Source organism: Bombus terrestris, chromosome 10 (assembly GCF_910591885.1).
Source record: "Bombus terrestris chromosome 10, iyBomTerr1.2, whole genome shotgun sequence".
Taxonomy (NCBI): domain Eukaryota; kingdom Metazoa; phylum Arthropoda; class Insecta; order Hymenoptera; family Apidae; genus Bombus; species Bombus terrestris.
Genome location: NC_063278.1, coordinates 6,898,811 through 6,923,049, shown reverse-complemented (window position 1 = coordinate 6,923,049; position 24,239 = coordinate 6,898,811). Strand labels below are relative to the sequence as shown.

Below are 24,239 nucleotides of genomic sequence, written 5' to 3'. Positions count from 1 at the left end.
CGTTGTCGTCGCCGTTGCCACCGCCGTGCTAATACTTCTAGTTACTTTTTCACCTGCGAGCAAGTTTCTGATCTTCGTGCAAACCTCTCGACTAGCAAGGCGACACCGGGGACAGGCAGGAAGAACAGGCAGGGCCGTACTTTGGGGCGAGCCAGTTCCCTCTTGGCTCCGCTCTGTGTGCCAAGGCACGAAGGGGGTAGTCGTCATCTTCTTTTGAATCTCATGAAACTCGCGCGCGCGCCCGCCTTTGTCTCACCCTCGTCCAAGTGCAGGTGGTTGGGGCGGCAGGGCCGTACGCTCAAAAGCACTTGGACGGGAAGAGAGAGAAGGGAAACAGAGAAGGAAGGAGCCGAGAGGATAGAGAGGAGGGTGCCTCGGGGACAGGGTCTCAGGAACGTCTGTCAATATTGGAAATTACATGCAAAGTCTCGTGCTACTTTCACTGGGCAACTGAATTATTCAGAATAATCATAGACGCGCCTGTACGCGCGCCGGACACCGCAAGAAACCGAGGGGTTGCAAAGCACGTCGCGCAGGATCTCACCCCCGTACGTGTGTATCGGCTTCCAAGGAAAATTTCATTTCCCGGAAGTCAACGGCATTGCGATGCTCACTCGTACTCGGCTCGTTTTCAGCAAACGACGCTTAACATTCCACTGGCGGCGCTGTTTATTGCTTGATCGTTTTAGGAGCGACGGTGACCTCTCAAAGTTTCATTCTCGTCGCTCAGGCAGTGTATCAACAAAAAGAAGGGGACCGTCTCGGGTTATTTCTCTCTATGAAAATATTTATTCGTTCTTCAACGAGGACGATGATGACAGAGATCGTCTCGCGAGGTCTTGTCATAAAAAAGAGAGACGAGTTAAACCAGGCAAACATTCCGCGTATCTTAACGTACGATCGTTGATTCACCTGTTTCGTTTGAATCGCTATGAGCGCAATTAAAAGCCGAAATTTAATCACACGCCGTGAACACGCATGTTCGCTATACAACCAGATTCTCGAGTACATCAACGCTCTTGAATGGGATCAATGAATTCTCTGCACGTCGGTGTACGACCGTCGAATGTGAGAGGAGAAATGGTTGGATTCGCTAGGTTCGGCGTATCCTCGTCAAAGAAGCGAATGAAAGGGAGCTGGAAGGGCCTTGGAAATCGTCGAAGTTGAGTCAGTCGGTCTGCGTTCTCTCTTCGATCGGGAATAGTACGACGAGGAAAGAGGGCTCTCTTAGTTCGCAGTCTGTTTGCCGATCCCGAGAAATGTTCTCCGGCGCAGAGAAAAACGCGGAAATGGTTCTGTAATGGGAAAAATGTGCACGGGCGGTACAAGCAGCCGTGCTTATGCGTACACGAATAGGCGGAACACGGAACACGACGCGTCGCGACGATTAATCGGTCATTAATTCCCGGTCGATCGGCAGTACGGTTATACAGGGAGATACGTTTGAAAACCGGCAAGGCGAATCTTCCCGCGAAATCGTGGAAGCTCTCGTGGCTTTGTCGTGTCCTCGGCAAAAGAAGAGCCCATTGGGAGGGAAGGGAGAGGGTGAAGGAGTCTCTGAGGGCGACAGGGCTGTATTCTCGTTGGGTCTTGCCACGAGTAGAACGAACTGTCTGCTCGTTGGCGAGAAAGAGTTCGGGGCAAATCACGGCTAGAGGAAAGGAGAAAGATCGAGGGAATGGAGAAAAAGAGAGAAGGATGAGTGGGAAGGGGAGAGAGCAGGAAGACGGAAAGAATGAAAAAGCGAAAGAAGGAACGAGGAGCGAAAGAGTGGAAACGAGACGGATGCACGACGATGAGAGCGAAAAAGAGGGAGCGATAAAAGGAGAATGAGCACGGAGAGCCAAAAGAGAAGGAGCGAGCTCAGGGCTAGAAGAGGGAAAGAGAAAGGAAAGGGGGCTAGGATGGAGAGAAACGGAGAGGCAAAAGGAGAGTGGGAAAGGGAGGAAGAGAGAGGGGTGTACGCGTCACACCGGCCGCGTCGCGTCGCGTCACTCAAAGCTCGGGCCATGGGAGCGAGGAGGCTCGAGAGGAGGCAGTCAGTTCTCAACTGCCTTTCTATGCGGCAACCGTTGCGAGCGCGGCTTAAGCCCGGATCACGCTGGACTTAACGGCTCGCTACGGAGAACCGGCCTTCTTTACACCGCGCTTTCGTCGAAGCACGCTGGATACCAACGAAGCTCGAACAGCTTGAACGCATTATCGGGACACAAGGAACCTATTGTCGTGTCGTACGTGTGTGCTCCATTCGACGGTGTATCCGCGGTGTCACAAAAAGAAACTATGACTTCTACCTCGAAGGTGTATCATCACCTGATCTTCCGTGTTTAAGTCGCATAATCTTCGTGCCTTCTGCGATTCTTTCTAAAAGGATCGCCCCCGCGTCGCTTTCCTTTTCACCGTTGTTATTACGGTCAGACGTATATACAAGTGTCTCGTCGAGAATAATACTATAGTTTTACACAGTGTCCAATCTCGCGAGTGTGTGCAACCAAGGAAACACCACGTGGTTCCGCGTAATTCTCGTTTACCTTTTTGACAGTGATCGATCGTTTGTTCGCTCGCGGAAAGCGATGTTCGACCGTCGAATCGTCGCGCGACAGATCATTCTGACGGAACAGTGATCGTTGGCGGATCAAAAGGGGGAATGTCAGCATCGGTTTACCGCAAAGTTTCACCGATCTGTCGTTTCCCTCCTAAACTTGGTAACTTTACGAAACATGAAATCCAACTTTAAATTCCATTGAAACGTAACTCGTGAAAAGTGCAAGGAAGTACGACAGAAGGAAAAAGGAAAAAAACAGAAAGAAAGATAGAAGAACGGAAAAAAGAAAAGTTCCTCCGATTTCTCCGTGAATTTTTGTGCCCGCGTGTGTACGTGAACGTTGTATAGATTCGAGGCGATTATCGAAGCGGACGCGATAATAAATGCTAGCGTCTCGCGAAGCCCCGTCCGTTGGCTGAGCGGCAGAAGGATTAGGGGGAGAAAAAGAAGAGCGGAGGAGGAAATCTCAGCCCTGGGTCTGAAAATATGGTGGTTCTCGAGCTGGAGACCGTATATGCCCAGGCCGCCCCCCATACGAAATTGCTGAACAAGCGTTTCGTCGGGGCACACCATTGGCTGGGCCCTCTGAAGGAGGCCCTGGTCGCTCGTCTTGCGGCTGACAAGGTACGGACTTAATCCACTGCGCATTTACGCGCCATCTCTCCACGATATACGTATTCCACTCGATAGATCTGCCTCATCGGGGGTTGCCGCGCGATCACCTTGAACATTCATTCTCTCTTCGAACATAACTTGTGCGAGTTTACGATGACTTTTGGATACTCGGTTTCTGAACGTCGCCACGAACGATATTTATAAGCGTGTAGAATTCCTGCACGATGCACTCATCAGCTGGCATTAGACAAAACCGTTCATTGAAGATTTCGTCGGCGGGACTAATCCACGACGAGCCGCGCGAATGTTATTTATAATACATCGGGACCGCGAAACGATTTCCTAATACTGTTGCACGAGCAAAAATCATCCGGGAGAAAGGTGGATTTTTGTCGGGAATGCGGCTAAATCGTTTTGCGCTCCGTAGATCGAGAACCGTTTTTTCACAGCGTTAGGGTACTCTCTCATCGGCGCCGCGCGAGGTATGAAGCAACGCTTCGAGGCAGCCTTATATATCAGCGTTTTAATCAACACCACGATACACGGTTAATCTCGATCGATTTTTTTCCTCTCGCCGCGGGAGCTAATGAAACGAACGAGATCGGTTACGTCCAGTTTCCGAACGGTTTAACCGAACGAGCGGCCAGGCTATTGCTATCCGTTACACACGCTATTCTCGATGGAATATGCGCAATAAAAAAGTTACTCTATTAAATATTTAAAGTTTTGCCGTTAATGAGGCTGCATATGTGTATCAGCGTACGCTAACTGTATTAGGTCAGGAACGTGCATATGCTTATATCGAGCCCTCCTCTCTCCACCGATATATCCGAGCAGATATAATCGAGTAACCTGCTTTAACCTGGAATAACACGCGTCCTGATTTAAGAACTGCATCTCCGATAAACATAGGGGAATATAATTTGTCCTGCGGTTATCGTTCCGATACAAATTCCTCGAGTTTCGCCGTGCATTGAATATACAATGTAAAAAAGTGTCAGGAAATGGTGATTTCGATTAACGAATTATCGTATTTTTCGCATTTTTTATCGTTTCGCCCGGGAGATAGATAGAAACAGCGTAACAAAGGAGTATCGAAGTTGTAGACTTCGCTACGAATCAGAACCGATGTGCAGCGACACGTTTTGTAATTCTCGTTGGAAAATACTCTTCACGTTCCGATTACCGGTTACACAGCGCATCCGCGCTATTTTTCTCCCCTTGGGAGGAACTTTTTCCTAGGGAAAATTGGTTCTCGGATGTCGCCACGGTCGCGGTTCTTAATTTACCCCGGTGAAGGAAAGAGGAGAACCGAGTGAAAGAAATAGAGGAGAGGAAAGGAAGAACGGCTCAAAGCGGAAGACCGTGAGACACTCGATAATTAAGAGAGAAAACGAATACAGGAGCTGTGTTTTATCTACGCGGAGTCACGACAAGTTCCAACGGAACTCTGCTCGTGGAAAACGAACGGTTGTTTCGCGTTTACGAGTTCCTTAATCCTCGTTGGCTCTGTACCGACTACAGGCTACGATGTTCGGCGAGTTTAAAAATTTGTTCGTCGATCACAGCGCGACTCGATCCACCTCCGTGGAATACTAATCGCGCATAGATCCGTCGCAAAGACTACGAGCCTTGTACAGAAGCACTTAGCGCACTCTTTTTTTCTCTTTTTCTTTCCTTTTTTTTTCGCGTTCCACCACCAGCAAAGACGTCGTTAAAAAGTCTTACGAAGCAGAAATCCGGTTACATATTGTTCGCTTGCGCGAAATTTAAGCGTGCAATTTTTTCGGATCATGTTTGAGCAACCGGCGGCCGGCTAGAGAAGCTCGTTGAGTTCCCGGGACATTAATTCGATTCACCGGCAAGCCACTATAAACGGTAATTAATAATACAAGCGTTACAAGGTTCCTAGGTTCGTTCGGTAGTTGTCTTAATTAACGACGATTAATTAAGACGAACGTGACTCGATTGCGCCTCGATTCGAAGCATCGTTGTGTAGGTAATCCGATCCGTTGCGTGTGCGATTTTCATTGCAAACTTGCAAATAATTTGATCTACGATGATCCTATTCTCTATAGGCAGCACAATTACGTATATATACGTATAGGATATTACGATGCAATTAATTTAACTTTCGAAATCCAATATGTAATAGCAAAGCCAATGTTTGTAATTGGAAAACATTGTGCAGTTATAGTCGATTTACTCGATGAGCGCTTTATCTTCAGATTGTTTAATTTCTGCGTTGAAGATTAGATTAAGAATGCTCCAAAGTAATACGAAGACCGGCCAGATTAATGCAACTGGCGATACTTAAGAAATATATTATTGTCAAGTTTTCTAGGATTTGTACAGTTCACCAAAATTCGTACGATACGAGTCAGACAAAGTGTCGGAATTCTTGTGTTTGAGCAAAATATACTCCTAATGGGATAACTACGTTAGAGGCAATGTCGAATAACTCGTCGTTTCTGCCAAGGGAATCTTATGAAATGGAAATACAGGGAGATCGATAATGTTCGGTGGTTGGTTAGACTCGTCTGGCTGTCGGCTGAATAGTAGCGTGTTTGTAACTCGAGAATTTTCGTATCGTTCTCGGTATATTAAATTTGATTATGCAATTTGCTGGCTAGTGTCGGATGAGCGTCTTCTTATCAGCGGGGGTCTTTTTGATTGGCATTTTGACAAATAGATCTGAACCCTGTTTGCTCTTATGTGCACGTGTCGTGCCGTGATATAAACCCAAAGTGTCTTTGATAACCTCGGTGAAAGCGCACGCGATATGCTAATGTCTTCGATACTTCCGACATGCGGGCACTCTCGAACGTGGCGCGGCGACGAAATACCACTCGAAACGAGCAGCAAGTTCTCTTCTCCTTTGTCGGTACGCTTCATCCTCAACTGTGACGTCACCTTGCAACCAAAACTGTCCTCGACTCTCTACGGTCACTCGTAACATCGCGTCGAACGTTCAACGAACCTTGAACACGTCTGTGCGAAGGAACATTTCGTTTAAAATCTCTTTCGATCGTTCTCATTCGGTCTCTCTGTTCTATTATATTTTGCAGTGTTGCGTTTATCGCTGCCACATATAATATTCGGGCAATTTGTTATCACGGTATGAGAAGCGTATTTTATTAACGTGTAAATGTTCAAAGCAACCCGAGCTAGCTTCAACCACGATTTATCGAGATCTCTCGGTGTTCGCGTGCGGCACTGTGATGCTTCGCCATAATCACGTACGTTATACTTCTCCAATATATTTGTCTTATCTGTTAGTTCCCGTCTTCGTGGCCGTTTTTCCGCCCCACTTTTGTGCAGCAACTCACGAAACCACCACCGCGTTCTCCTCGTCGACTCTCTCCCAGCGAGTCACAGAGAGGAAACGGCTATGTTGTAAGGTGTATTGTTCATCGTGTCGTATGTCTCGTCGATAGTATCGCGTAAACGATAATGACGTCAATTAGAATTTTCACAAAACTAGTTCGATAAAAATCGGAGGTTCCCGCGAGATAATTGGAAATTTTTTACGGTATGTCCCCGTGAGCTTGACTTCGGACGTTCGGATATTTTGTTCGAGATAGAAGCAAATCCAGTGGACGCGGCAGAACGTGCGCAGCGTAGCGTGAGTTAATTCACAACGACGAAAGTCACGGGGGGAACATAGTTTACCATAATTCCACCTTTTACCCCCGGGTTCTTCTATCCGCCAACGGTTTTCCTCTCACTCCACCTTTTCATCCGTAGTCTTCGTCTATGGAAATTTAATTATCACGCCGGCTGGCTCTTTCTCTCTACGATGCACACGATAATGATTTTCCTCTATGCTCTCCATAATCATTCCGCTCCCGCCTCCGAAGGAAGGAAGAAAAAAGATCGCTGTTCGACTATCGCCATCATCGGTGAAGAACAGATTTGTACTTATTTTCCTGTACTCTTCTCCCCCCCTCTCTCTCTTTCTGTTTTCTCGACAACGAGAGAATGGTGCTGCAACGCGAAGACGAAATACGAAACCTATTTCGTTCTTGGCTTCCTCCGTCCCTGAAAATCTAATTATTACCCCACCTTGAGCGGTGTACTGGTCGTACTCGCCAACACGCAAAGTAGTTCTCGATCCTAATCTGGACAAAAGAACTTCTATATAAGCAATGCCAATTCGTTCCGGCGCGAAGGTTCGCGCGCATTTGACCCGCTTCTCGGCTCGGACACGTCGATCTTTCGTGTTCGAGAATCGAATTTAAAGTTCCACCAGGATATCGAAGTTAGCGTATGCCGACCGGGGTGAAAACAAACGAACCTCGTAAAACGAAGTTAACGCCACGCCTGGTCTCGGTGTACCGCGCACCACGCTCGATTTACCTTTACCTCCCATTGTGCGGAAAAGTTAAATTCTTCCTAATTGGTCCGCGAGTTGCGCCTACCGCCGCCGAGCCTTTCCGCCTCTTTTCACCTTTCCTCCACGCTGAAAATTTAATTATCGTGTGTCGACCGAGCACGACCCGTTTACGCATAACGTCGCCGTGGCTTGCCGCGAAACGATTCGTTCCACCGGATTTTCCGTTGCTTCTCCTTCTTCTCCCTTCTCACTAATCTCCGTCCTACGATGTCTTTTAATAATACGATGTAAATTACGCACCGAGTTGAGACGGTAGTCGCGGAAATACGTGGCGAACTTGGAAACGTATTGTTATATACATACATTGTTTGTAATGCACGACGAAGAAACGCGCGACTCTTGGAATCGCGTGCAAGATTTGCGCGATTAACCGTTTCACGAATGAAGACGTACTGCGGTTCACAAGCTTCGCTGTCAATTTCATCGACGGTATCTCGCGGATGAACGCGCGGAATCGTTAGATAACGAGATCACGCACTGTCTGGTAGAAACGATCGATAGAAGAACGGTGGTCTCCGCGTTTAATGGCAATTGGATTTCAAGAATCCAGCGAAATCCACGACGCTTAATATCGCGTCAATGGCGCGTGCTGTGTACGCCCAAACGAATGGTTCGACGCATTTTCGTCCTCTTTCAAAACCCTTTTCTTCCAATGCTATACCATTTTGCTCGGTGGTTAGTCTAACCGCGAACCACGATGCTCGATGGAATGCTAAGAACACAGTGGAGGGCTTCTCGAGCCCCTTTCCACTTCCTTTCACCCCACCGTCCCTTCGCCTGTCTTCTTTCGATACCGTTGCATCGGCTATTGCATAAACCGCTTGCTTCTTGCCACAGAGACCCGGAACTCGAGTAGTTCTCAAGACGAGCCTTTCAATTCCCAACTATGCTAACAGAAAAAAAATCCATTTCGATAAACCCCGTTGTAATCGGTCTGGGGTTATTAAACGTCTGGTGATGGAGCAGCCGCGATTTGAGGTAATAAGCCTCTCTCGTTTTCTCCGCTCCTCCCCCTTTTCTTCCTTCTCTTCTGGTTTCTTCCCTTTCCTTCTCTTCCTTTTCCTTGAGCGAGGGGATTATTGTTCGTCCTGTTAACAGAATATCACGATGTAATCGTCTTTGTCGATTAAAATATTTTTGCGAGCCATTGGAATTCGACGCGACCCAATTTGCGGTAGCCAGTCAAGCGAAGTAAATTGCGTTTTCGCGTACTTTACCAGTTAAGTCATCGAGCCATCCACCTTTCAAGTCTTATCCATCAGACGTAGCGGTGTATTGTAACTTGTGGTGCAACTCGTGGTGCATTCGGTAACGACCTTTCGTTTGCGAACGAGAGGTCTATTTATACGCCTCGCAGGATTTATGCGGCGACTGCCAATGTCAACATGTTCGATTGTGCGCGGGAAACGAGCCACTTTCAACTCGCGAAAACGTGTATACCGCGTAATTTCATGCAGAACGCTAAGTTTTCCATTTTAGAGTAGCTTAAGCACGTCGTCGTGATTCTGAAGCATTTATTATCACTCTGTACGATTTTTCAAACGATCACATTCTACGTAACTTTCTCAACTCTCAACTTTTCCAATATAAGGAATATTCATTGAACTTCTCCAACAGGGAATATTAATTCGCGATCCGAGATGGAAAGTACGCTTTCGAAGTTTTGAAAAACAAAACGCGTTCAGCGATTAGATTGATCGTGAATGGCAAGGTGGCGTCTGATAGGCGAACCACGTACGCAATTCCGGTGCCCGATAGGAATGTCGTTCGATGCATTTCGATGTCATTGTCGCATTTTCCTCTGAAACGGTAGCACTTGTAGATGCATCTGGCGATTTCTATGGAGCATTGTCTGTGGCGCGCTGCATTGACTAGCCAGAAAACCCACAGCTGTCGAGGTCCGTGAGCTGGTGACTCGGTTATTCGCGCCTTCCTTTTGACACGTTTCGTCCTTATCTACTTCCGCGTCCTTTTCGCCGTGAAAGTGTTTCGAGCACGATCGATCGCGAGCGCTCGCCTTTCCACGTTTTCCTTTTCCTCGTCTGCCTCCTCCTCTTCCTCTTTCCCCTGGTAACCCGGTCGTCTTCGCGATTCACGGTAGAAACATTTTAAACGTTCGAACGACGGTTCACAACAGCCGCGGATTCCAAGTTTTTATGTAACCGATCGGTGCATTCCTGTAAAAAGAAAAATGTTTTGAATAAGGATGATACTTGGTCGATAAGCTGAACGGAATCGAAATCGAGCTACATATATGCTCGGTAATGTTCGCAATACTTCTCCTTCTGCGCGTGGACCGCTGCGAATTCCAGAAAAATATAAAGCGGAGAACGATGCTAGGCGATCGTTCTTTCGTTGAAACGCGCGGCGGGAAAGTGAAATAGCTAAGCAGGGATCGAGAAAGAGGTAGAAAAAAGGAAAGAGGGGAGAGGCAGAGGGAGATTTGCATGGAACGACGCTTTATTATGCATACGACAGATTTGCCGTGAATTCAAGGCTGCACTTTCAGTCGTCCTGCCATATCTCGCTTACGGAGCTATACACGGTATACCGGCACGTATACGACGTTCTCGTATCTACGGTTCATCCTGCGGTGAAATCGGCGCGATTTGGTGATACCTTTTCATAGCGATCTCGCGTTGAAAGTATGGACATATGGAAGAGAACGAGTTCCAGAGGATCCCATAGACGAAGAACGCACGTGAAGCGTCGTGCAAACAGCGTGAGCGCGCACCGAGGGGAAAAATGGGACTTTTATCCGAGAATTTTAAAGTGAAAACGCGACGATGAACTCCCGCCAAGTACCCGTCCCGCGCTAATTAACATTATTTCCTTTTCGTTGCGGCTTTCGCGGATCGAGGGAGTGCCGTCGTTGTTTTTATTGCGAGAAAAACGGATTAAAATGTGTAACATCTCTTTTGCGGATTGTTAAACTAACTTTTCGAAAAGAGCGAGTCATGTGCAGACCATAGCGATGCCAGCCTTTTATCCTCTCTCGTGTCTGGCATTCAGAATAAATCTAATCCTTTTCCCTTCTTCCTTCTTCGTTCGCTTCTTTTTTAAATAAATTGGAGGCGCAGAGTCTACGCGCAGATGCCAGGAATATTTCATTTGTGCGTCCCGTGCTCGTCCGAGTTCCGCCGGCTTTTATTCTCTCGGAGAAGCGCTCCGTCTTCGGTGTCGGTCGCGATAACAGCCGCTCGCTGCTCACTCTGGCCTGATTCTGGAATTCCTGCAGGATAGAAAACGGCTGCGATGCGTCTTCCTCATTCGGAGCGAGATATACACGAGTTTTCGTTCGCAGCCTCGGGCTTACGTCGCATTCCTCTCGATGATCGCCCTTCTTACGGTTCGATGTGCACCGATCACATATTTCACTTCGTTTCCGTCCGCGAAATTATAACACTACCATCGATCGTCCTTCGATATTCATCCAATAAACGACGCGCAAATTGTCGTCGACGATCTTACATCGCTACGTATATACATCATTTCAGATCGCGTGTAAATAAATACCGGTTATCAAATTGATTGATATAAATAACGATTAATTAGACGATAAAGGTGGCAGTTTTCTGGTAGGATGTCGTTTAGGGACGCGATAATTCACGTTCCGGTTGAACCGCGTCACTTCCTCCCATCTCACGGCGAATCTACCTTACGTATATACGTCTCACACGAAGGGAATGTAATAATTACCAGGGCAGGTCTTATTACCACGGAGGTCTCGCGTTACCGCTGAGCAAGCGGCCACGATGAGATAGCGCTCCTCTGCGTTCGTGCTCTCACGTTGGCTGACTTCTTGTTGGTCGAACCAACCAGAGAGATATGTATACCGTGTTACCACGGTGGCTAGTTAGTCACTTAGCGAATAGTTCCCTGTGGGATCAGCCTTGTCCTCGAGATTGTTGTAGCTTTCAACGATATCAACCGTCTTATCATACGTACGTTATTGGATAAACCATGAAAAGGTGTGTAGTCTTAAGATCGGTAGGCTGGTCTTTCATGCGGTTTTTCCATGTCGATAGATTTTTGTTGATTTTCGTTCGGATTTTTATCGGAGTTCATCCCTGCACGCGCGTAAAGATCGAAACAAGAATACGACGTATAGTAGGTTTAGTATCGTCGACGTCGACACCGGCGTCATGTAATCGAATATCGTAGCTCGGACAATTTTTAGCAAACGACTGCGGTTGAAATTTAATTCGAGATTACGCGGAATCGCGAGCCTCGAAACGCGAACGACGTTCTCGACGCGGGAAACGGATGAAATAATAGGATTCTTGTTGAATCGCATGTCGTTTGACGTAATCAGAGTATCGCGCTTTAAGCTTAATGTCTTTATCGTCCATATAATGGACGAACGTTTCTACTATTATCAGGTTTTTCAAGTGCTGACTATCTCGGGTATTATCTTACTGAATTTTTCTAATTAGTTCAAGCAGTCCGGCAAATGTAAGCCGCGTACGAGCGTGTACGAACGATCTGCTGGCAAATACGCGAACGTTTGATTAATAACAGCCGCGTTTAGTTTCCTAACGAGCTCCTTCGACCCCGAGGAACGGACTTCAGGCTGATGGTTCGCGGGACTCGATTATTCTTATCGCGACGAATTTCCGCTGCTAGCTTTTTTATTCCGGAAACTGCCACTTCCGCTCCCTCAACTCTGTTTTGCTTTCCTTTCTTTTTCTCTCGCGCGCTACGTTCAGAAGAAAACGATGCATAGACGTGTTGTGGTTAATATGTTTTACGGTGGCACGATTAATAATCGTTGCAGGTCGTGCAAGAGCTGCCGTTCCCCCTCAGCTCCTGAATACAAAACGATGTCTCATCCTCTTTCCTTCTGTTCTATGGCATAGCATTCGATACAATAATTCTGCGAAGACTGGTGAGAATGACACTGATCGCGATATAGAAAAGTTATCGATTCGTGCGATTTGTAGGCGTTCAGCAAAGACTGTCGTCGAAGGAATCGATGACGTTCGCAATTACCATCAAGGTTCTGCTCGTCCGCACGATGCAGCGCGGCAGTCGCCAGTGATTTCGATGCGACGCGAATTGCAGGCTGCACGTGAAATTCGATCGTTTTTTCTCCTGATCTGGCAGCGTGACACGATGCCACGCGTTGTTGAGCGAGCTCGTCTCTTCTTCGACGAGTTCACACGATGATAGGTATTACGATGATGCCGATAAAGCCGGTTTCGTTTATTATACTAGACTCCAACGAGGAATTTATTATTCGCGATTGTACTACCTCGCGTCCCACCCGCCGTCCTCCTTTCTGTTTCGTTCACGGATCACGTATTTTCACGTGTTTTATTTAGTTCGTCATTGTTACGGGCACGCGCGCGCGACGCTTTTCACAGTCCATCATCAACCGCCATCACAGTCAGCGGCGACTTCGATCTTTTATTCCGCTTCGTTTTCAAACCACCGCAGATTTCTTTCCTACCGAGCTATTAACGGCCGACAGAAGAATTCCATTTGAAACTTGTTCGATGGAAGTTTAACCGAGGTGTCCGAAAGCGGTAGCGAGGGAAGAAAAGGGAGGAGGAGAAAGCCAATCGGAGAAAGGGAGATAGAGAGACACGGTTTGCCTTGAGAGCGAGGTAATAAGCCGGAAGGTTCTTTCGTAAAAGGAAACAAAATTAAATTCTATCTTGTGGATGGTATATTGACTTGAACACGCTAGGAATATTGATGAGATTTTTAGGAGAACCACCTCGCCTTCAATTACGTAATCTGTTGAGTACTGGATTGGTAAATAAACCGACGAATTGCAGCCTACGTGCTTTCACGAGAGCTACGATCGCCGGTCGGTCGACCGATTAAGTTTCGCCGTTTATTTTTATTTCCACGATCCCCCGCCGTTATGAAAATAATTTTCGCGGCTTTGGTCGCGTAGATACGACCAAGACGAGGAGAACAAGATCCCTCGAAGGAGGCGAAAAGAGTCAACTTAACGGTCAAGCAACGTTTACGACCGCGGAAGTACCGTTGTTTCGCAGCGGAGCTATTCGTTGGAACGATATCCCTGCAATTTTCTTGCCGCTTCCTTTGCCCCTTCGTTTCTATTTACACTGATTACAGCCTCTTTTCCACGAACCACGTTATCAGCCCCGATTTTTTTATACTTTGTGCCTACCTATACTCGAATTATCAGCTCCTACCTACGACTTTAACGCTACAAGAGCGAAATGAGCGAAAAGAATTCGTCAAAAATGTATCATAGAAGTAGATGTGACTCTCCTTTTGGTCGGTCTTGTCCTCGAAAACGGTTCGAATACTAGCGACATAGAACACGAAAGAATGGCTTTGACCTCGATGGTGCGTGCGGGGCGTAATGAAATCTAACAGCTTCTCTTCAAACGAAGTTCGTCACGACTCTCAAAGGAAGTTGCAAACTAGCGGCAATTCCCAGTGAGATGACAGATACGAGCCTCTCTCGCATCGGCGACAGGTTTAAGGTGAGCGCGTAAACTCGTCTAAACGTATGTAAACGTCACGTAAAGCCATGTTTCCATCGATCGATGGACCTCTCCTTGTCTGGCAACGCGATACACACACGAGTCGCGTCAGCCTTTGGAAATACGTCGGAGGATGGTACCGAGCAGTTCGCCTCTTCGATACGGATACCACCAGCCGTTTATCTTTCTTTCTCTCGCAGAATGCGATACTGCCGGGCAAACCTAAGGCACATAGTTGGAAGAGACGTGTATGTTTGAAAAACAATGGTTCGTGTACAGCCAGACGATCCTAAGACACTGTGTTAGGCCCGCTTTCTACATGTACACGCGATGCACATCGCGCTCGCGCTTTCATACCGCTTTGGTATACGTGTACATCTTTGTGTAGGCGCTCGAGTCTGTGTACGCCTCTCTGTATATACGAAGAAGTGCAATCAGGGCTTACAAAGGTTGTAGCATTTCATAAAGGTCACATCTACAACCCCTCTCTCCCTGGGGGGTATTAAAATCAACCCCATGCTTGCAGCATACGCCTCGACGAGGACCCGTTTCCCTTCCTCTATCTTTCTTCCTCTCATCCTCTTGATATTCGCGCCGATATCTTTGCGTATTAACGGTTCTTCCGTGTATTTATCGTCGTTTATTTATTTTTTCCTCGACAGTGCGCGCACTCGACAGTTTCCCGTACGCCTACACTCGTTCCCTCCACTTCTCTTCCTCGTTCCCTCTTTTTCTATGTCCTCGATGTACTCTTACGATTACAAATTCATCGATTCCCGTTCAGCCGTGTTAACGAGCACCCCCTGGTTTGTCGTGTTCGATTGATGTCTCCCAACTGTAGTCTCGTCGATGAGATCGCGAGATCCCATCGATGACAAATGCTGGGAACATAACAGCAGGAAAAATCGAACGCAGTCGGAAAAAACACGACGATTAGAAGATTCATAGATAGAACTGTACACGCGTTGATAACATTTCCGATACGATGGCTGCGTAAGAAAATTCATCGTTTCTCGAAATCGAGCATCGACAAATATTGATACGTCGATGTTGCGTATCGGGTTTCTATTTGAATTCTTCGAAGCAGAACGCATATCGTCTGTAGGCTTTTTTAATCCATTCACCGTTCGTTCGCCGTTCACTTATTTGCTTCGCTTATCCGATCATCGATGACCATTATTTGATAAATCCGATATCGCGAGGTGTGAACCGACTCTGTGACCTTCTGCTGGAAAAGTCGAGCAACGTAAGTTGCGCGTATATGTACACGTGGGCGTGAGTGAGGCTCTTATACGCGTGCAATCGTATACACGCGACAATGTGTTCACCGCGTAACACGCGCGTGAGCAAAGCAGAAGGTCGAACAAAAGTGGACGGGCACAATTGCGGCACGACAAAGAGGCGAAGCGAAGCGAAGACAAATATTCTGTCTGGTGCACGATAACGGTCTAATAAAATCGGCGGCGCCACTGAGAGAAGACCTTCCTCGCTCGTCTTACGTTGCTGCACGACGCCTACGCCGATTTCTCTCCCCTTAATAAAACTAATTGGCTCACCTCGCTCTTTTCTCCGCCCAGTTTCCTTCGCCAAACGTCTCAATGAACTGAAACGTCCCGCAGTCCACGGAACAAATTTGCCTCAAAACGAATTTGCGGAGGAAATCGTCGAGAGGAGCGGCGGATGAGTTCTTCGCTAATCAACCGAATTGGCCGATGAACGAAGACGCGTTGGACGATCGACTTAGCCTAGACGCTAGGAAGGTTTAGCTAACTAACCGTGAAATATTTTCGACACTTGTACGTTTTCGATGGCGCGTCGATACTTCAATCCGTTTCGATTTTCTAAATCCACTTTCCACCTCTAACCAGTGCTCGCTTCGCGTCAGAGGGCACTCCAGCTGGTGAAGTGGACGATCGGGATCAGAAATCCTAAACCACTGGTGACAATGGCTTTTGTACCAATAGCATCGAGTGTACTCCAACTCTTTTTTTACATTTCCAAAGTTTCAACATCGGAGAAACTTTACGGGTTCTACTAGCTTGATTAAAGTAGATGCTACATCGACGGCATTACCAGGAAATTATATTAGATATCTTCCTTTTAGATTTGCCATGTATTTACATATAAAGTTTTACTCGACTATTTATTCAAATGAGTAAGAAATATTTAGAAGTAGTACAGCGCGTGTTCGTATAACGGTGTTCAAATTGCACAGCAAATAATTCGGGATATCACGTAGTAGAAATTAGTCTCGTCTTGATGACCAGGTATTCGGCACGGTTTCCATCAACGACACGCTTTCTTGTACGCTTCCACGGTGGACTTCCTTTAATTCCTCCCAGAGTTTCCCATTCTTCGTTCTAGCGACAAAATCCAACTCGGTCTCGGACTTTCGAATTTCTTCGCCGATCGATTTTTCTCTTCAAGAACAATTACACGGCATCGGTTTCGCCGGATACTTCCCGCCGACACGCTTTCACGAGCGATCTTTCATGGATGCGGTTTTGTCAAAACACAGATCCAACGAACTTCTAATTTTCAATGACACTTAGACGAAATTCGCGGGATGTCTTCGAGACGCGCTTTCGATTTCCTCCTTCGTCGTCGTGATTTTACTTTCGTGGTAAAAACGTAGAGGAAAGTCAAGCCACGCTTTCGCGAGTATTATATTATGATACCACGTATATAAAGATTCAGTCCATTTCGAAGAAGTATTATCAGGCACGAACCAATTTGTCATCCTTAATTTTGGCTACTATTCTTCTCGTGACACGTGAATCTCAGGCTCGTACGGTGAAAGACGAAGGACGAAGGGTTCGTTCGTGATAGGGAGAAAAAAATGATGTTTCTTGTAGGCCTCTTTTTACGTATACGATAGAGTCGCGTGTCGGAGGTCGATCCAGGTCTCCACGTGACGCATAACGGGTGTCGCGTGAAAAAAAAAATGCCAAGAGGAAGGTGGGGCTGGTTAACGGCCCATTAGACTGCGGCAGGATAACCGGGCCGCACCCTTAAAGGCCATCCAATAATAAAATCCGCGTCATTTGGCTAAAAGCTACCGCGAAGGGGTATCTGGTATCAAGGTGTGGTTCCAACCCTTATCACGCGAGTTCTCCTCCATCGAGTTTACCTTTGTGTCTTCTCTTTCTCTCCCTCTCTCTATCTATTTCTCCCTCGTTTCCTTCCTGTATCCGCCTCCGCTCAGTGTCTTTTTTCTTTGTTTTTAACTTTTTCACTCGTCTCTCCCTATGGGATCGGCCGTCACCGAGAACAGGACGCGTGTCCCAACGAGAGAGTTTATTTTAATTGAATTTTGCAACTAGGCTAGCGCCTATAACGGGAAACGCGCTGCGTGCGAGACCAGACCACGAATAGACGCTCACAATAGGCATTGTCTTCAAGTCCCGATGTGGATGTCTACGGACTACCTCGATAATTGTGAATCCGTTCCACATTCATTTTTCGAACCGTGGATAGTCCCACGAAACCACGGGACTGATGTATCATGAATGAACCGCCTTAAACCGAGACTCGCCACCAGTTCCAGCTAACGGTATAACAGAGAGATCGTCCGCGACGCGTCTGCTTGAAAGTTAAGTTGGTTTTGTCCCATCCTGACTACAGGTTTCGTCATGGGCGTCGTTCAACCTGTTCGATGTCGCATATTTTCTACGTGTTTGTACGTCGAGACGAGCGACGCGATACCGGACGAATTTACAGGTGGCATCCGCGAAATTCTTTTTCTTCCAGTTTTCCTCGTGACACAGACATGTGTCGTGACAGGAGCAGAGAAGCTCTCCCTGGATGACGTTGACGAGATACGCGACACGAAAACAACGAATCATTCGGTGGCTGGTTGGAGAACGGTACAAAGTCAGGAGGGTATCGTGCGTCGAGCAAGCTTGGGTCAATTCGATCGATTCCCGGTGTCTGGGGAACCGGTTTCTGCCGATGGAACATTAACACCAGCGGTTCTCCGCAACCGGCACACACACACACACACACACACGTGTATACATATACAGAGAGCGTTGCCGGCCCGATCGCGTGATTTATACCGGGAACTGCGGAAAGAACGGACCCTGCACACGCTTAGAAAGTTGCCATCGCTCTGAGCGACGCGTTATCTGGAGCGAGCGGTAGCCATCGTGAAACAACGTTTTACACTGTGCTTTTCTTTCGCGTTTTCCTAACACTGGTTGAACAAGCTCAACGATAGATAAGGGTATTTAAAACTTTCCCCATATCCTGTCTGGCCTACTTAAACCTGCAAAACGATTCTTCTACGCGTTATCAACGAAATTTGTCGTTTCAGGCGTTTCTAGAATGCTCCTCGATCGCACTTCCTTTGAATCGAGCTGTATCGCAGCCGAACACGCGAACGTTTCTACCCGATTAATTAGTCATTCCACTGCTTTAATCGTAACACGTCTGCACGCGATTTCACGTCGCGGAACGAACGCAGCCGCGTTACGGTCAATGGAAACCGGACTGGAATACTGGCCAAGTTCATGACTCGGTCAAATCTGCCTGCGAAATACCAGCTTCACCAAACTATGCTCCGCAATTTCGGCCTTGTACACATCGAAATACCGTGCCGCTGAACGCAGCAGTAATTTCATGAAACGATCGACGTCTCTGGAAATTGTCGTTGCAATCGGACACTTCGACCCTTGACCTCTTTTCGTTGAAATGAATCCATCGGGGATTGCGATCTTCGCCATCGTCGACGTCGCCGTCGTCGTCGTCGTCGTCATCGTCGTCGATCTCGTCGTCGTTTTCGTCGTCGTTGTCACGAATCCTGCTCGTCTCTACCGGCTAGCGTATAGGCGGGGTCCGAGACGGTCGCCTCCGGGAACGAATAATTTCTTCGGCTCTCTGCATTCACAGGGTCCTCGTTGTTTTTGTATCGTCTTAATTGTTGCGTCCCCGATTGTTCCTGATGGCTATCGAACCAGTTCTTGAATCGCGTCCATGTAGAAGTAGACCGGAATTCTGTTGTTCGAACGCCGGAATATTTTTCTGTTTAAAAGAATTATCATTATCTATCTAACCGTGATCGTGACTCGTGCTTGGGAGGAACGATCGATCCGAGAGGAAATTCGTGATAAAAGAACGTTCGGTTTAATTAACATCGATGTCTGGGAACGAGCGCGGGAACACGAGATTTGCCAGGCTTTTTGGTAATTAATAGCGCGTGATACAATTGTAACGATAATCGGAGAACGGGTTACGACGTCGATGGGGGATTTAGATTGGAAAATTACCTACGCGAACGTTTTCGATATAGAGCCGAGTGGGAACATGTCGTTGTGCAGCCACGTCGAAGACACCCTGTATATTCCGTACACGCAGTCAGGTGAGTTAACGGTGCTCCGAAGCGGTTAAGTAACGGGCTTCTCCGCTATTTGTCGTTGTACTTTTATTTCACGCAAACAGCCCGTGTTTCACAAATATCCTGCTTCTGCTTTGCCCCGCCAGTTTTCGATTCATCGATACGCGTCCTGCTTTTCATGCCACATTTCCCATCTGTCGTTCTGCCAATCCGAACTCTTTTATCGCCGGAGAAATGAATCGTCGATTCGCGATCATCAATGCACGATCATCGAAGTCATTCCCTTGGCCAAAAGTTCTAATTTTAAAAGTCAAGTTTCTCTCGTTACGCATCGCTATTGTTCTCCGCGGAAAGCGAATGCGCACACTCTGGTTGCTTATATCATAGATAGTTTTCGCGGGGCTCGTAAAACGCCCGTTCAAGGTTGATATTCAGATTGGCGGCAATCAAAGCGAGCTAATGGCGTTGCTTCGGCCGCGAAATGTTAATAAATTTCCCTGGCGAAATTCGTCTTTGCCAAAGCGGTTTACGTGCACGCCGCGCTGCTATCCAAGCGGAATAGCGACTTTGCTCGGTTAGAATCAATAATACGCGCTCGCCTAGGAGATATGGTAATGTGCAGGCCGAAATCTAGATTCAGTTCAATTCAGCCTGGTGGAAAGTTTTACCGGCTAGTTCCATCGTTCATTACCACTCGCAGATGCACGAACATTACGGTCTCTGACGTTCGCGCGCGCTTGTAATCGAAAAGTTTCAATAGTTGCGCCATCCTCTTCGGTGGTCTGTCTTACACAGGTGAAAGATTAGTTAAGGAATTAAAGAAACAGGGAAGAAACACGAAACTTTCTATTTTTTGTCGCCGGACTCGTCGGCAGTACGAAGTTGAGAGAAGAGAATGGAACGCGTGATACAACATTGACGATCAGGCATCAGAATACGTAATTATCGAGGTACGCGTGACATTACAAGGCCAATGGAGCGTACCTTGTCTACCAATACTTACTTGCAACCCATTTTCGAGTTAGCTGCCTGACGTCAACATCGATCGTGCACTGAAAAGCACATTTCGGCCAAACAGATGCGGTCTTTCAAGATTTGGGTCTCGATTGTGTAAACCTTTCCCGATGAAATTTATAAATTTAGATAATATTTTTCATACTCCTCCGCGGTATTTTTTCAAGATAACGAGTAATCGCTATTCCGATTGTAATAAAAATCATCTTTAAATCAACGTGTACGCCGTATCAAGTAATTGGTTGCTATGTATATTGAACTTTTGATAAAGATAACAGTCTATCAACACGTTTGGGGGACCGATCGACTTGATCTTGCTGGTGTGTTCTCGAATCGCGCACATCAGGTTAGGAATAATCGTATCAAAACACGTTGCGGTCGATCGGCAAACCGTAACGCGTTGAGAATTGAATGTTTGTAACGTTAGTGTCAGCGAAACTAAAATGCGTTATCGAAACACCACCGGTACGATATCCACGCCGTTATCAAAGTTTCTCGCGATTGTGACAATGCATGAACGATAAAACGCTGCTGGCGGATGCATGCTCCGATTCGAGACCTTTTCATGCCCGTATTACATCGATCTTTCTCCACAGAGTTTACGCGTGTAACACACGAAGGGAATACAACACGCTACGTATTAACGACAAAAGTTATCGGCGTTGCGCGTCCAAACGATTTCTCTTCCTCTCTTCGAGAGTGTCGTTGCTGGCACGTCCTGCCACGTCGAAAGTGCAATGTCGTTGATTGTTGGACTATGAAAGCGACAGAGACGGATAAAAAGAAAGACAATGAGAAACATCGTCTCCTCCATTCTACATTATCCGCAACGACGTCGCAACACCATTGGGCCATCGGCTGCCGTAAACTTGGTACTAGTTTTGCTTGGCTGATTTTCGACGTTCGGCGTTCGGTCGAGCGAAAATCGTCGAGTTGAAAATTTCGACAGCGCGGCATGACGGTCAAAACGATCGATCGTTTCGAACGTGGTTCACTCGCGCCGCAAGAAAGGCAGTTCGTGTGGTAAATGTTAAAGTTACCATTCGAAGCACGCCGTTTTGAAAGTCAAACGAGCACGCTCGAAAGTTCGTTGAACTCCGTTCGTTGAAACCCGTTTTCACGACCGCGTTGCGAGGGATTTAGTAACGAATATCTCTCGCTTAATGCTTCTTATATCACTGATTACGCCGGCTGTGGACCGCTTCTACCGTTGGTAATCGAAGTTCGGGCTTTTCGCCAATTCTACCATTCCTCGCTGGACGTGTAATTCTCTGGCACTGGAGACCGAGCTCCTCTTGTCAAAGCTCGTCTTTTTAACGCTCACCGATCCAATGAAATTTAATAAGAAACGAATCGTCTCGTTTGGAAGGCGATCGAGCTCTATGAAGGCGTGTTAAAATACCTGTTCCACAAAGAGAATTGATCGCATTCTCGCGAACCTCACCAGGCTTAATTTATGCCATTTAACTTCCTCAATCGAATAGTAGTACGAGCTCGAACGAGCGTGCGCCAGCTATATTCGATTAGCAAGCACGAGTAGAATGATCGTTGCGCACAAACTGTGCGGTCGTGTACGCATCGTGATCGCGGTCGTATGAGCGAAAAACTCGAATGCCACCAACCATTAAGGACGGATAATGCTCGAAGGGTTTTCGAAAAATCTGGCAACGATTGTCACGGTCGACTCGTGCCAGATATTCTCTCTTCAACGTGTGGATACTCGAGCGTGTAGAGAGCAGGAATCAATAGGCCTGGTATTGTAGCGCGGATTTGTAAGCCGCCGGCGGAAACCTTACGTATTCAACAGTGAGTCACACTTCCAGGAACGTATAGCAGCCCTCTTCTCTCACCTACGACAATGTTCTCGGGCATTGTTTTCCACCCTTGCCAAAATCAAACGGTTCCCCCGGTTATGTGTCGAGCTTCAACCCCATTTTTTTTTTCACCCCTTTTCAAACGCAATCACCGTGATTTCCATTTAGGCGTTCGTTTTCACCTCATCCCGTTCGAGGGCACTAATGACTTCTGCGGTAATGGCTCCTGCTGCAACTTCCATTGAAAACTGTGCCGTGAATTGAGTAGCCCCTCGACCGTTCTTTTCTACGCTTTCCTATGGTAAGCCATCGACGTGTCAACCGTCAGCTGGTGACACCACAACTCGAATCCTGTCCGCTTCCTCTTCGTATCAGCTTTGTCAGTATCGGTATAAGATGTTGCAGTATTTCAGACTTTTTTAACATACCTGTTGGAAGATTGAGAATTACAGGGTGTTAAGTAATTGAAACTTAATCGCTGAATGAGATTGAAAGATAGAGGAGGGTAGTAGGGTGTGGAGTGCCGTTGTATATCGTTGGTGCCACATGGGTCAAGCCAGCGATAAGATAGTATACAGCGTTATTAAACATTTCGTAGACGCAATAAATATTAAGAGCCTGATCTGGCGCCTATCGTTTAGCCGGTTTAGCGAATTACACTGTGCTGCTCTTCCTCGAATAGATTCGTAACAAGAGATGTATCTGGAGATAAAATAAACAAGTCAGTCAGTTTTATGGCCCTTAGTTACTTCGAATGGCTACACTGTACCATATCGAGAAGTGGGTTAACGTTGATTGCAACTAGGCCCTGCGAATTTTCAAATCCTGCGTATCAAAAAGATTGTCTGCATTGCGTATCATCGATGTAAGCGAAACCCCTTCTAGTCTCATAGATTTGCAAAAAGACGTTACGTTAGAATAATCTGTAGCGGCACATGAACGTAGAAAGGTCAACAGAAAATTCGAATCTGGAGAGACTCATATTATTGTGCCAATGTTGTTTTGGTTTACAAGGACTAAAGGCAAACGAACTCGGGACAGACTGTTATTGCTGTTATTTGTAATCTTTAACCGGAATTACATAAGAACTGTAACTTTGAACTTTTTGTAATAAGTCTGTCGATATAAATGTGTTTATTAGCAGGTTCCCTAAGACAGTTGAATTGTTATCATTTGTACGATCGATATAGTAGCACTGGGCAAGCGACAATTAGAACTGGTATACATTATTTTTGTACTTGTACTTACACTGAATTTTAGTATAAATATTAAATACACCTCAGATCTTTAAAATCGCTTAACTTAGATAAATTTGCCTCGGTATCTCGAGCTTTGTTGGATTGTTGTATAGGCAGACTTTCCGAATTTGTTAAACCTTGAGCGACAAGAAAAGCAACCTGTACACCAGATTGGGAAAGAAGAGGGGTCCGTAAGGTTCGCGCATGGAACAATCACCGAACGTAACCGTGGCCTTGGTTGAAGCTCGAGCCGCTTCCGGAAGAGGTTAATACCCGAAACGCATCGCTGACTCGGAGGGCTAGAGCGTGTCGTGAATGGTTCAAGTTTCTACGCTCTCGCGGAGCAACAACCTACTCGGAACAATGCCTATTTATTTAGACACAGATCGTTGTGTTCGTTAAGGGACCTAGAGGGATTATTTTTATGGTCAAAGTTAATGACGGCACGGGAAAAATGTCGTAGGTGGTCCTCTTCCATAACGAGTAAAGCGTAATTGCTGGGGAAGAAGCCAATGCATTCTTCCCGGCTAAATGAAACGTTGACGCCAGAGACTATTCGTTTGTAATAGCGTCTGTAATTTGTATTGCAATCCTAGCAATTAACGTTGACGTAACGGCCGATGCTATTCGATCGAACCTCGCGTCACTGTTTCGTTCTTAGTCTATTTAGAATCAATATATTGGAACTTTTCTACGTGAAATTGGTTTACCAAAATTGACCAATTCTAGTCTCTAGTCGCCGAGGCAACGTGATACGAAGATTCGAGATATCGATAGAAAGATATGGATTGAATCAAACGCGATTCTTTGGTACG

The 24,239-nt window shown here is 46.7% G+C and overlaps 1 protein-coding gene and 1 long non-coding RNA gene across 4 annotated transcripts in view; one reads left to right on the top strand and one right to left on the bottom strand.

Annotated features, from left to right (window-relative positions):
* Positions 1-24,239, top strand: part of LOC100648330 (pumilio homolog 2) — a 67,587-nt gene that overhangs the window by 29,135 nt on the left and 14,213 nt on the right. The gene's annotated exons all lie outside the window — the stretch shown is intronic.
* Positions 5,469-11,495, bottom strand: LOC125385773. The gene is made up of 2 exons (XR_007225393.1): positions 10,495-11,495; positions 5,469-9,733 (listed from the first exon to the last, which is right to left on the bottom strand). It is a non-coding gene; the product is annotated as an uncharacterized LOC125385773 (long non-coding RNA).